The sequence below is a fragment of the Eubalaena glacialis genome, chromosome 7 (genome assembly GCF_028564815.1).
Source record: "Eubalaena glacialis isolate mEubGla1 chromosome 7, mEubGla1.1.hap2.+ XY, whole genome shotgun sequence".
Lineage (NCBI taxonomy): Eukaryota > Metazoa > Chordata > Mammalia > Artiodactyla > Balaenidae > Eubalaena > Eubalaena glacialis.
The window spans coordinates 128,787,643-128,802,249 of NC_083722.1; positions in this window are offsets into that span (position 1 = coordinate 128,787,643).

Genomic DNA, 14,607 nt, shown 5'->3' on the forward strand with positions numbered 1-14,607 from the left:
AGCCCCTACGGATTATTACAACCCATTGCTGAGGCATTCAAATTACTTATGAAAGAACCACTATGTCCATCAACATCATCAATTTATATATTATTGCCCCAATGCTAGCCTTAACCCTGGCTCTCACAACATGAATTCCTCTCCCATATCTTATCCACTAATTAATATAAATGTAGGCATATTATTTATATTAGCCATATCACACCTAGCCATTTATTCCATCCTCAGATCTGGATGAGCTTCAGATTCAAAATACTCACTCACCGGAGCTCTAGGGACAGCAGCACAGACAATCTCATATGAAGTAATGTAGCAGTTATTCTGTTCTCAGTCTTACTGATAAATGGATCATTTACACTTTCAACAGTAATTATTACACAAGAACACCTATGACTAATTTTCTCCTGACCCCTACCCAGAAGTTGATTATCTCCGCAGTAGCAGAAATCCAATGAAGCCTCACTTGATTTAACAGAAGTAGAATCAAAACCTGTATATGTCTTCAATGTAGAAAATGTAGCAGGCCCATTCACCCCGTCCTTCCTAGAGAATATGTCAATTTCCCTATAATCAACATTTCCACAACAATCTATTTTTAGGAGCATTCGACAATCCCTAGGTGCCAGAATTATATACAACCCAAGTCATCATTAAAACACATCTAACAATCTCCTTTCTATGAATATGAGCATCCTACCCACAATTTTGATATGATCAACGCATACATCTCTTATAAAAAGTTTTTTTTACTACTAACATTAACCCTATGTATATGAGAGTTTTCACTACTTGTCATCATACCAGGCAACCCACCACAAACTTAAGAAATGTGTCTGACAAAAGAGTTACTTTGATAGAGTAAATCATAGAGGTTTCAATGCTCTTATTCCTGGAATTGAATTCTTTCTAAGAATTTTACATTCTCCATGCTACCACATTACACCACATGCTATATAGTAAGGTTCTCTAAGTAAGCTTCAGACCCATACCCTCAAAATGTTTTTGTATATCCTTCCTGTGCTAATAAACTCTCATTGTTTTTACTATCATTCTACTGACCATTTTCTCAGGAAATATAATTGTATAACAAGCTCACACTGGTTAATGGTATCCCCATTCTAATAAAAAACATGAACCCATAAGCTACAGAAGCATCCAACAAATATTTCCTAAAACAATCCACCACATCAATACTACTTATAATGGCTATTATCATTAATCTAATATACTCTGGTCAAAGAACACAATGAATAACAAAAATCTTTAATCCAGCAGCATCCACCCTCATGACAATCGCCCTTGTCACAAAAGTAGGACTTTCCCCACTTCACTTCTGAGTGCCTGAAGTCACACAAGGCATCCCATGAACAGCAAACCTGATGCTATCAACATGACAAAATTGCACCCCATCAGTTTTATGCCACATGTCACCATCCATCAACCTAAATATACTATTAATCATAGTGATATTATAAATCATAGCGATGTTATAATCTGGAGGCTGAGGCAGACTTTGCCATACTCACCTGGAAAATATTACACCCTCCTCATCAATTGCCCATATAGGATGAATAACAGCTAGTATAATGTATATTCAGTTTATAACAATCCTAAACATACTAATTTATATCATAACAACACTATCTTCTTATTTATGTCCAGATCATGTACTACAAGAGTATCATTATCACACACATGAGATAAAACACCTCCCATCACAATCCTTTTCCTCACCATTATAGTATCATTAGGACATCGCCCATCACTATCAGGGTTTTTACCCAAATGAATAATTATCCAAGAGATAACAAAAATGACAACATCATTCTACCAACACTAATAGCCATCATAGCAGTCCTCAGTGTGTATTTCTACTTGCAGCTAACATACTCCACATCACTAACTATATTCCCTTCATTAAACAACACAAACACAAAACAATTTGAACATACAAAGAAATAACCTTCCTATCATTACCAATCATAATACCCACACGATTACTACACACAACACCCATTCTATCGGTGCTGGACTAGGAATTTAGGTTAGTTCAGACCAAGAGCTTTCAAAACCCTAAACAAGTAAAATTTACTTAATTCCTAAAAATAAGGATTGCAAGACTTTATTCTACATCAATTGAATGTAAAGCAAACACTGTATTTAAGCCAAATCTTTACGAGATTGATGAGTTTTAACCCCAGGAAACTTTAGTTAACAGGTAAATCCTCTAGTCAACTGGCTTCAGTCTACTTCTCCTTCATGTGAGAAAGAAAAAAAGAAAAAAAAAGGCAGGAAAATCACCGGCAGAATTGAAGCTGCTTCTCTGAAGTTACAATTCAATTTGTTGATTCAGCACAGGGTTTGCCAGAAAGAGGGCTCAATCTCTGTCTTTAGATTTACAGTCTAATGCTAACTCAGTCATTTTACCTCTGTTCATACACTGCTGATTATTTTCAACAAATCACAAAGATATCGGCATTTTATCTTTACTATTTGGTGCTTGAGCTGGAGTAGCAGGCAGCACCTTAAGTATATTAATCCAGGCTGAGCTATGCTGACCTGGAGCGCTACTTGGAGATGCCCAAATCTGTAAGGTAGTCATAACAGTCCCTGCACTTGTAATAATTTTCTTTATAGTTGTACCCATTATGATTGCAGGGTTTGAAAACTGACTTGGGCCACTAATAACTCGGACACCTGAAGTAGCATTTCCCCAAATAAATCATATAAACTTTTGACTACGTCCCCCATCATTCTTACTCCTACTCATATCACCAGTAGTAGAAGCTGGTTCTGGTACCAGTGGAACCGTGTATTCAGCTCTAGCCTGCAATCTGGCCCATGCAGGAGCCTCTGTCGACCTAACTGTTTTCTCCTTACATTTAGCAGGTGTCTCTTCAATTCTTGGTATTATTACTTTTATTACTATAGTCTTTAATACAAAACCAGCAGTCATATCCCAATACCAAACACCACTATTTGTTTAATCTTCCCCAACTATAGCCATATTACTATAATTACCAATCTCAGTCCGAGCAGCCAGAATTGCCATACTGTTAAGAGATAGAAATCTAAACACTACTTCCTTTGACCCTGCAGGAGGAGACCGAATCCTACACCAACACCTATTTTGATTCTTTGCTCCCCCTGAAGTCTGTATTCATGGCCTACCAGGGTTTGTTATAAACTCACATATCATTACATACTATTTAGGACAAAAAGTGCCTTTCAGCTATTTGGGAATAGTATGAGTCATGTCCACTGGCTTTTTAGGATTTCTCTTGTGGGCCCATCATATGTTTACCATAGGGATAGCTGTCGACTCAGGAGCATACTTTGCATCAGCTACCGTAATTACTTCTATCCCTACAGGAGTAAAAGTATCTAGCTGATAAGCAACTCTTTATTTAATTTTTCTTTTTCTTTTCTTTTTTTTTTTGGCTGCGTTGGGTCTTGTTTGCTGCACGTGGGCTTTCTCTGGTTGCGGTGAGCGGCAGCTACTCTTCGTTGCGGTGCGCGGCCTTTTCATTGCGGTGGCTTCTCTTGTTGCAGAGCACGGCCTCTAGGCGCGTGGGCTTCAGTAGTTGTGGCTTGCGGGCTCTAGAGGGCAGGCTCAGTAGTTGTGGCGCACGGGCTTTTTGCTCCGCGGCATGTGGAATCTTCCCAGACGAGGGCTCGAACCCGTGTCCCCTGCATTGGCAGGCGAATTCTTAACCACTGTGCCATCAGGGAAGTTCCTGGTTAGCAACTGTTCACGGAGGTAGTATTATATGACCTCCCACTATATTATGAGTTTTAGGCTTTAGTTTTTCTTTTTACAATAGGTGGTTTGACAGGAATCATCTTAGCCAACTCATCCCCAGACATTGTCCTCCAGGATACATACTATGTAGTAGCACACTTCCATGACCTAATGTCCATGGGAGCAGTCTTCACTATTATAGGAGGCTTCCTACACTGATTCCCACTCTTCTCAGGTTACACAGCTAACTCAGCATGAGCAAAGATTCACTTCACAAGTATATCTGTAGTAGTAAATATGACTTCCTGCAGCACTTTCCTGGCCTCTCAGGGATGTCACTACGTTAGTCTGAGTACCCTGGGGCACACACAACGTGAAATATTTTGTCTTTAGGCTCATTCATCTCAGTAGCAGCAGTAATGCTAATAATCTTCATACTTTGAAAAGCATTTGCATCTAAACAAGAAGTCTTACCAGTGGAAACTGCTACTCCTAACCTAGAATGGTTACACGAATGCCCTCCACCATATCCTATGTTTCAAGAGCCTACCTATGTAAATGTAAAATAAGGAAGGACTCAAGTTCTTTTCAACCAGTTTCAAGCCAACACCATAACAATTATATCTTTCTCAATCAATGAGATAAAAGTAAAAAGTGATGTAGCTTTGTCAAAGTTAAATCATAGGCTAAAATCCTGTATATCACTAAGGCATATCCATTTCATCTAGGCTCTCAAGATACAACATCACCGATTATGGAAGAACTTTTACATTTTCATCATCACACATTAATAGTGATTTTTAAAATAAGTTCTCTAGTCCTCTATATCATTTCACTAATATTGACATCTAAACTAACTCATATGCATACAATAGATGCACAGGTAGAGAAAATGTGAACAATTTACTAGCCACTATTGTAATCTTAATTGCCCTATCATCATTGTGAATCCTTTACATGATACATGAAATCAATAACTCTTCCCAAACCATAAAAAACTATGGGTCAGTAATGATACTGAAGCTACAAATACACAGATTATGAAGATTTAAATGTTGACTCCTCTGTAATCCTCACATCAGAGCTAAAACCAGGAGAATAATGACTAATAGAAGTCAACAACCGAGTAGTTAGAGATAGTCATTGAATATTAGTTTCATCTGAAATTGTTGTACACTCCTGTGTTGTTCCTTCTCAGGCCTAAAAAGAGCTGCTATCCCAGGACGCCTAACTTAAAGAATCCTAATACCAACAGGACCAGGCCTATGTTGTGGACAAGAGAGCTCGTTTTCCTGAGTTCAAAGACAGGACAGAGGGATATGGCTGAGATATGGGGTGAATCTGGAGCCCATGGAGATGCACTCTCCAAGCTCCAGGATAGGAATGGGGCCTCTAGGGTCCCAGGCCACCCACCACACCCTGCCGAGCAGGATCTGGGCAAAATTCCCTGTCAGTGATGAGGCAGCCCTAGCGCTTGTCACGCCCCGATGTTGTGTCCTATGTGGGCCCCATGCTCTTGGGACCACACCCCACACTCTGCAGGTCCATGCTACAGGGTCCTTCCTGCCTCAGGAGTAGAGACCACACAGCAAGCAGTTCCCTCCCCAACCAGCAGGAGGAGGGGAGGAGAGCAGGGGCACCAGGGGAATCTCACTCAGACAACAACACCCCAGGGGTGCCAGCGGGGAGAGTGATGATGCAGATGAGGCACAGACCAAGAGATGGGACCAGAGGACCCAAAAGGCTGCTGGTCAGGTCCTGGCTCATCTGCACCCCGGACACCTTTGTCCCTCATACACCCCCTTCCTCATACACCCTCTCCTTAAATGCAGATTCTTCAGATGCAAACAGGCAGAGCTTCAGACTGAAAGTCAGCTCTTCCAAAATGACCCGTCAGCAAACACTGCAGGATTCCACTCCAGTGGGTGCTCTGGAGTCGACAACTCAGGGACTGAAGTGGATATCGGTGCCAGGGGCAGTGGGAGGGAATGGGGAGTGAGACTTTCATGGTTGTGGAATTTTGGTTTTGCAAGATGAAAAGTTCTAGGGATGGTGGTGATGGCTCCACGAGAAAGTGAATATATCTGATGCCTCAGAAACGTGCACTTAAAATGGCGATGATGGTAAAGGGTATGTGATGTGTGTTTTATTTCACTTAAAATAAATTCTTAAAATAATGTCTTGTTAATTGAGATTCCATTTCGACTCCCCTTCATCACAAATGTCGGAGGCCCAGACACAGTCCCCTACCTTAGGGGCCATCACGGTATCCTCACAGAGTACGTGGGAGACCATTCTTAGGGGGGGCTAGTCTGTGCTCACCTGACCTCTGTCAGGGGGACCCAGGCAGCGGTGACCCCCATAGATGAGACATATGATATGCTATGATATTAATATGATACCACCAAGTGTTGTCACTCACCAGAACACAGAGCAGCAACCCACTCAAACATACCTGACCTCATATGATTGTGACAAGATTAAAAGAAGAAAAGGAACCACAGGTTAATCAGGGCAACACCCTTAATGCAGAGGTTGGAAACCTCAAAGGGGACAGGACACTGCAGGCAAAGAGCGCATATGCGGTCTCCCCGTACATGTGATCCTGACCCATGCAGGTGTGGTGAGACCCACACAGTCCCCGCATCCTATACCTGGGGTCACACATCCACACCCACCAGGGTGACCCACCTCCCCAGACCCTGCACCTAAAGTCACACGTTCTCTCTCACCAGGTGACCCCTCCTCCTCAGACCCCTCCACCTGGGTCACATGTCCACAGTCCCAGGGTGACCTCACCTCCCCAGACCCTGCACCTGGGATCACACGTCCCCTTGGTCAGGACACCATGGCTCTGCAGGGGGCTCCCCTAATGTGGAAACAAGCTGGGTCCCTGGGATCTCCTGGGATGGGAAAAAGTGTTAGGTGGGTCTCCTCTCCCCACACTTGTCCCAGAGGAGTCCTCCACTTCTCACTTTGGTTCTGTGTGATTTTAACTGTTTTTAAAGCTTTCATGCTAGAGTTGAACACACGACCTTGGTGCTGGCAGGCTCAGTCCTTTCTCGTCTCACTTACATGTTAAGAAAACTCACAGGACAGCAGGGCTGAAAGCCGAGGGGCAGCTCTGGACTCTGCTGAGTAGGGACGGTAGACTGGAAGGAGATCTCAGCAGCAGCCTCACCTGTTACCCATCGGCCTTTTGCCCGACCTGCGTGCCCTGCAATCAATTCACCAGCTAAACCTGCCTCCCTACGCACCATGCACGTGCTGGTAAATTGGAATTATTGCCAGGTAGCCCCCCTGAGGATTCTCCACGAGCCCCAGGGAAGGTGAACCTTGCAGGGATTAAGACTAAGGCCCCGACCATAGCACTGACCTTTGGGAGGACCAGGTAACCACACTCAGAAGAGAGGCTGTTACATAGACAAGCCCACCTCAGCTCCAGACCCCAGACATCTAAGCACTGACATTCAGATGCAGGCACGGAGCTTCCCAGTACTGAGGCCAGGCCAGGTCTCTACCCAGGTCCCCATAGTCCTATCGTATACAGAACATGGTCAGGTCTAAATCTTCTTACTATAGACAGCACATGGTCAGCTCTAAACATAATCAGTAGACAGGACATGCAGAGGTCTAAATCTACCGTGTAGACAGAACTTGACCATGTTTAAACTAGCTTAGGGCTGATCTCATAGGAGGTACAGGTCACACACATGGGTCTCTCATCTTTGGACACCCACATCAGGAAACTGAACAAAATCTTTGTCATTAAACATTTCAACAGGCAAAACAGAAATGTTCCCAATTTCTCTGGCCACCTGATGGTCAGGATCCACGGGTGAGTCACGAACTTCTTAGAGTGCAGCCCAGTCTGCTGCCAGGACAGACAAGAAGTGGCCTGAATCCAGCCTCCCAGGCTTCCAGAAGGAGGCGGCCACACCGGAAGCCCAGGCAGGAGAGTCCTGCATGGTCCGGGCCGGGAGATCCGGTCTGTCCATTCGGCTGGCCGATTCCGGGCGGGGCGCTCAGGGCCGCTGAGAGCCCTGCACTCAGGTCCTGCTTCCCTGCAGCGTGTGTGTGTGCGTGTGTGTGTGTGTGTGTGTGTAGAGGGGGCGGTGGCTGACGGCTCCCATGGCTCCCGTCCCGGGCACCGCGCTGTCTTCGAGGGGAGGCACGGGGAGAGGTAGCGACACAGAAGCCGTTGGAGAGGAGAACTTACAGCGGAACTCCTTGCACACTGGCTCGCCCCACCCGGGGACCCGACTGCCCATCGTGGGCCGCATGTCACCCCCCAGCCCCCCACCCCCGAGGGCATGGTGCCTGGTCTTTCAACAGCACAGGGTCTCACATGAAGGAGACCCAGTGGGGACTGTCACCCCCCCACACTCCTGATACTGTGTTTGGGGAGAATGAACCCCCTTGACTGGGCGATGGGACCCTGTGAGGAAAGAGGTGGCGGCCCCATCCAAGTCGGGGCCTGGCTGAGAGATGGGAACACAGGAGCCAAGTGCAGAGCCTGGAGGCCAGGCCAACAGGAGGGGCACCCCCATCCTTGGTCGGGCTCCCCAACTGTGACATTGTTGCTTTAGGGGACCTGGGGCAGGTGACTGAATGTAATGGGGGTCTAAACTGGACCCTGAATGGGGTTTAAAGAAGGTGTGAAGGATGTTACTGAGACAGTGACAGTCATTGGAAGACAGACTCAGTCAGGACATCCTGCTCCATCCATTTAAATCCCTGAGATCTGTGGCCTTTACGTGGCTACGCAGGATTGTTGGAGCAGCTGCGTGCGGATATATCTGGGGCACAATTCAGTCTGCAACCAACTTGCAAGTGGTTCCAGCAAACACACAGGTGTGCACACAGGCAGGCACAGCACACACACAAACATATGCACGTGCACAGCACAAATATATTCACACACTAGCACATGAACACACATGCACGCATATGCCCATGCACACACTAACGTGTGCAAGGGGTTCCAGCAAACACACAGGTGTGCGCACAGGCAGGCACAGCACACACACAAACATATGCACGTGCACAGCACAAATATATTCACACACTAGCATATGAACACACATGCACGCATATGCCCATGGACACACTAACGTGTGCAAGGGGTTCCAGCAAACACACAGGTGTGCGCACAGGCAGGCACAGCACACACACAAACACATGCACGTGCACAGCACAAATATATTCACACACTAGCATATGAACACACATGCACGCATATGCCCATGGACACACTAACGTGTGCAAGTGCACATACCTATGCACATTCACAGCATATGTATGCAAACAGGCACATGCACACGCATAGCACACACACAGGGAATAAAGTGAATCCGTAAAGCATTAATTCCTGAACACAAGTGAAGCGGACATGTATTTTTCCCTTTTCTTAGCCCCGATGTTTTTAACAATAAAAAGTTTAAGAAAAAGGTTAATGGCAAATGACTTTTGATTCATAGGACTTTCTGATGTTATTCCACAAATATTATGACAGGAGAAATGAATGTAGATATTACATGTGTCCACTAATGGATGAATGGAGAAGAAAAACACGGTCCATCAATATAAGGGAATGTTATTCAGCCTAAAAAGAAAGGCAATTCTGACACAGGCTGCAGCAGGGATGAACCTTGAGGGCATTATGCTCAGTGATGTAAGCTAGACACAGAAAAACAAACAGTGCTTGATCCTCTCATACAAGACCCCTAGAGCAGTCGGAAACATAGAGACATAAAGTAGGATGTTGAGTGCCAGAGGCTGAGGGAGGGACAATGGGGAGTGAGTGTTTAATGGGGACTGTTTCAATTTTGCAAGATGAAAAAGTTTTGGAGGACGAAGGCGGTCAAGTTTTCACAACAGTGGGAATTACTTCTTGACCCTGAAATGTGCACTTAAAAATGGTTAAGACAGTAAAGTTTATGTTATGTGTATTTGACCACAATTTTTAAAACTTTTTAAAAAACAACAGGAAATAGTCCATGAATACCACAAGATGCACAACTTCACTAACAACCGAGGGATTAAAGCCATAAGAAAAATACTGTGCATACACCTACCAGAATGGCAGACATGAAAGACATAGTATCAAATATCAGCAGGATGTGGAGCAATGGAAAGCCTGGTACGCAGCGGGGGGTGCAACCACTTCTGAATCCATCGGGCCTCAGATAGCGAAGTCCGTGCACACAGACCCACAGTGCTCCTCCCAGTTGAACACAAACCCACCAGCCCTGCACCAGGACACACGGACATGGACTCTGCAGCCACAGGAGCCAAACCTGAAAGAACCTGAAGGCCATCACAAGCGGATGCAGAAATGAACCATGAACGCTCCTATGAAGGAATATTCCACAACAATGGAGTACATTTTGTTTAAAGGTAGTAAAACTATAAAAATTATTTTTTAAAAAAAACTATATTCACAAGATGAAAGATTGTATAATTCTGGCACCTAGGGATTGTCAAATGCTCCTAAAAATAGATTATGGTGGAAATGTTTATTATAGGGAAATTGACATATTCTCTAGGAAGGACGGGGTGAATGGGCCTGCTACATTTTCTACATTGAAGACATATACAGGTTTTGATTCTACTTCTGTTAAATCAAGTGGGGCTTCATTGGATTTCTGCTACTGCGGAGATAATCAAATTCTGGGTAGGGGTCAGGAGAAAATTAGTCATAGGTGTTCTTGTGTAATAATTACTGTTGAAAGTGTAAATGATCCATTTATCAGTAAGACTGAGAACAGAATAACTGCTACATTACTTCATATGAGATTGTCTGTGCTGCTGTCCCTAGAGCTCCGGTGAGTGAGTATTTTGAATCTGAAGCTCATCCAGATCTGAGGATGGAATAAATGGCTAGGTGTGATATGGCTAATATAAATAATATGCCTACATTTATATTAATTAGTGGATAAGATATGGGAGAGGAATTCATGTTGTGAGAGCCAGGGTTAAGGCTAGCATTGGGGCAATAATATATAAATTGATGATGTTGATGGACATAGTGGTTCTTTCATAAGTAATTTGAATGCCTCAGCAATGGGTTGTAATAATCCGTAGGGGCTGATGACTTTTGGCCCTTTCTGGATTTGTATATAGCCTAGGATTTTCCATTTAGTTAATATGAGGAATGCTATGGTGAATTAAATTGGGTAATTTGTGAAAGAATGTTGATTATAAACATATTCTTAGGAAGAGGACTTGAACCAGTGCAGATAAAGGTTTCAGTTTTACATAATTACCGGGCTCTGCCACCGTAGCAAACCCTGTTCTACACTGGGTATGTATAAATTAATTGAATGTAGATTATATCATCATTTAGTTTGAAGACATTTTGTAAAGTAAGCCGAATTGCTCTTGTCCTTTCATACTGGAAGAAATCTGCAATAGACAGAAACCAACCAGAATGACTCCAGTCTGAACTCAGATCACGTGAGACTTTAATCGTTGAACTAACAGACAATTAATAGCAGTTATACCATTGAAATGTCGTGATCCAGCATCAAGGTCATAAACCATATTGCCGATATGAACTCCAGAATACAATTACACTGTTATCCCTAGTAAAACTTGTTCCGTTGATCAGTGTTTTAGATGAACAGGTGATAAAGCATTTTGACTAGCTGGTCTAAATTTTAATCACTCAGAGGTGGTTTTATTCTCCAAAAAATAAATGGCGCATGGGCCCAAGGCACACCGGCTTCAGTACTTGTGGTGCACAGGCTCAGTAGTTGTGGCCCACTGGCTTAGTTGCTCCGTGGCACATGGGATCTTCCCGAACCAGGGATCAAACTGGGTCCCCTGCATTGGCAGGCGAATTCTTAACCACTGCATCACTAGGGAAGTCCCAGAATCGCAGTCTCCCTTTTAATATACCTTAAGCCCAAAGAATCCATGGAAAATTATTACAGAAAATAAAACAATAAAATATTGTAAGGACTATAACAGAAGCATATAGTACACAGTTCATATAGACACATCCCAAGCAGTTACAAAGTATATTAAAAGGGAGGCTTCAATTTTAAAAGAATAAGAAAAATTATACCCACAAACTCCCAATCTTTCCTGAAACGTTGCAATCTGAAACCCTATTGCAGGAAGCAGAAGATTCCAGGAGACATTCTACAAATGAAGGACTCTAAACCCTGTGGTTCGATAAGGAATTCTGGAAGGAAGGTATCCTCACCCAAGGAGAGCAGGTTCCTATACTTCTCTAACATCACATCCCTGTACAATTCCCATTAATCTTGGTCCAGGCATTCTCACTGCTCTTGAGAGAAATCTATGGCCACATCCGGGAATGTCAGCAGTCCCTGAAATTAAAAGTACACATGCCATGTGGCCACGGGAAGAGTTCATAATGTGACCCAAGAAGAAAACAGCAAGTTAAGAGAACTGGTTTTAATTTAGAAGACTGTCTTCAATTATCCACTAATATATATATATATATATATATATATATATATAATTTTTTTTTTTACAAAGTAACTTTCTCTACCTTATTTCTAACTACAAGAAAAGAGTATGGCATGTGATCCACAAAACCAGTATAGAGACTATACTTGTCTGGAAAAGAAATGATAAAATGATGGTTTCAACACAGGCATATGCATTTTTGAGTGTTTTATTTATATCAAACTGGATAAAATGTGTGTATTTCTCAGACAGAAAAGACATGTCGAGGTAGAAATGTACCTTTCAACTATTCATGGGTACACAAGTACACTGGGGAGATGGTAAAAGTGCAGATTGTGATTCAGTAGGTCCGGTGGGCCTGAGTTCTACTTTTTTAACAAGCTCATTTTTAACTAGTGATGCCACAGTCTCTGATTCATTAACCACAAGTGTGAATAGCAGAGACATAATTAGAAAGGTAAAAATTCATATTTAATTTTGAACTTAAAGTGTTTTATGGATTTTACACCTTTAATAGAATAGTAAGCACAGCAGCAACAATCATTTGTGAATATTTACTATAGACCGTGTATCTTTCTAACTTTTTTGTGTAGGATTCCAGGAAAAAGGCCAGTGCTGCGGCCACAGTGGGCGTGGTCCCCAGGCCGGGCCGCCCCTCCAGGACCCCCGACGGGGCCCTGCGCTCCTGGCGGCTCCTCCCCCGGCGCCCCCCTCCCTTCCGGAAGGCCTCGGGGCAGAGTGGTCCCACCCCCTGCGCCCAGAGCGGAGCCCGCGTTTCCGCAGAGCTGGGACTCCCGGCTCGGGGTCTCTTTCCTCCGCCGTCACGGAACTGCCCCGGAGCCCGAGGGGAGGGCGGCCTCACTGAGGCTGCCGGCTCCGGAGGGGCCCCGGCGGCCGAAGCCACGACAGTCGTGGGGACGGCGGGCCGGGTAAGTGGGCCTGGTCCTGTGCCCGGGCGGCAGCGCAAGACCAGCTTCTGAGGGGCAGGGGTTCGCTGCCACCCGCCGCTGCTGTGCAGAAAGAGCGGCCCCCAGCATCTGGTCCCGGGGAACTTCGGTCCCTCCTCTCGCCCCTGCCCTCGGCCTGGCTCGCGGGGCCTGGTGGGCGTGGGGTGGGGGTCGGTCTGAGCGTCCTGAGGGGAAACGGGGCAAGGGAGGCACAGGGTCCGGCTGCAGCCTCAGCGCCCCTCCTCGCGACTGCAGGGAAAGCGGCTGAAAACTCCTCCCGAGGCGCGCAGGCCCCTTGTTCAGCCGAGTCTCTCTACGCTTCCTCCTCCCTCAGCTAAAGTACCGGGGGGGGGGGGAGGGGACAGGGCAGGGCAATGGCGCAGGTAATGGGGAACATCAAAAGGTGATTGGTAACTAAGGAAAACCAGCTCTCCCAAGGTGAGGAATGTAGCTCTTTTCTTTGTATGGGAAGATGCAAGAGTCTGGGCTCACTGAAATCCTTCCTTTGATATGCACCTCAGCTCTCTGGGGCCAGCATTCTGTATTTGCATATCCTGAGTGCCTCAGGGCCTGCCAGCTCACTTTGGAGGGCTGCAAGTGCTGATGACTGTGACACCCTTTGTTTACTGATATGGCAAGAAATATTCCATTTCTCACAGGCTTGAGGGGCAGACAGTGAAAAAGAGTCGGAGAATCTCACTCGGCATGTACTTTGGTTTACGTATAGATAATATTTATACTTAACTGTGCTAATAGAGGTTCTCAAGTCCAATCAACTTGTACTACTGCCCTCTATGTATCAATTTCATCAATATCATAAGATAAATGCCTATAGAATTGACTTAATCCATTTAAATAGGATAATGATTTTTAAAGGAAACAATAGAAATATAACAACAAAACCTTTACCACTAAAGGCTGGGTGTGGAACAACCTAAATAAATGTTCCATTGTTAAAATATTGAAAGATGTATTCAATAGAAATATCAACAAAAATGACAAATAATAAGGGCAGCAGAATGTTGAAATGTTCTACCTTTATCATTCAAGTGGCAGAAAATCATTTATTAGTAGGCACTGGGGGCAGAAGATGCCTGATTTTATATCTTTGTCATATTTGTGCAGTTGTTTCAACAAGTAACTTAAAGACAAAATGGAAAAATAAGGTTTGTGCCTGAGATCATGTTGATGTGAAACCAGGGATGGCCACCTTGTGCCAGGTGAATTAAGTTTACCTGGTAGGTAGACCGCAGGGCTCCTGGGAAGCAAGGGTTGGAATTTTTCTGCTGGGTGCCCCTTAGGTTCTGTGACGTGACTGACTGTGAGTCATGTTTCGGGAAAGACCTGATCACAGGAAAAGGGTAGGAATAGAGTGATTTGGGGAGCAGCTAACAACATTCATCACAGCTCACGGCCTGAATGAATTTTAACGAAACAGGAAAACAAATGCTTCTTATGGAATCAGAGAATGTGAGG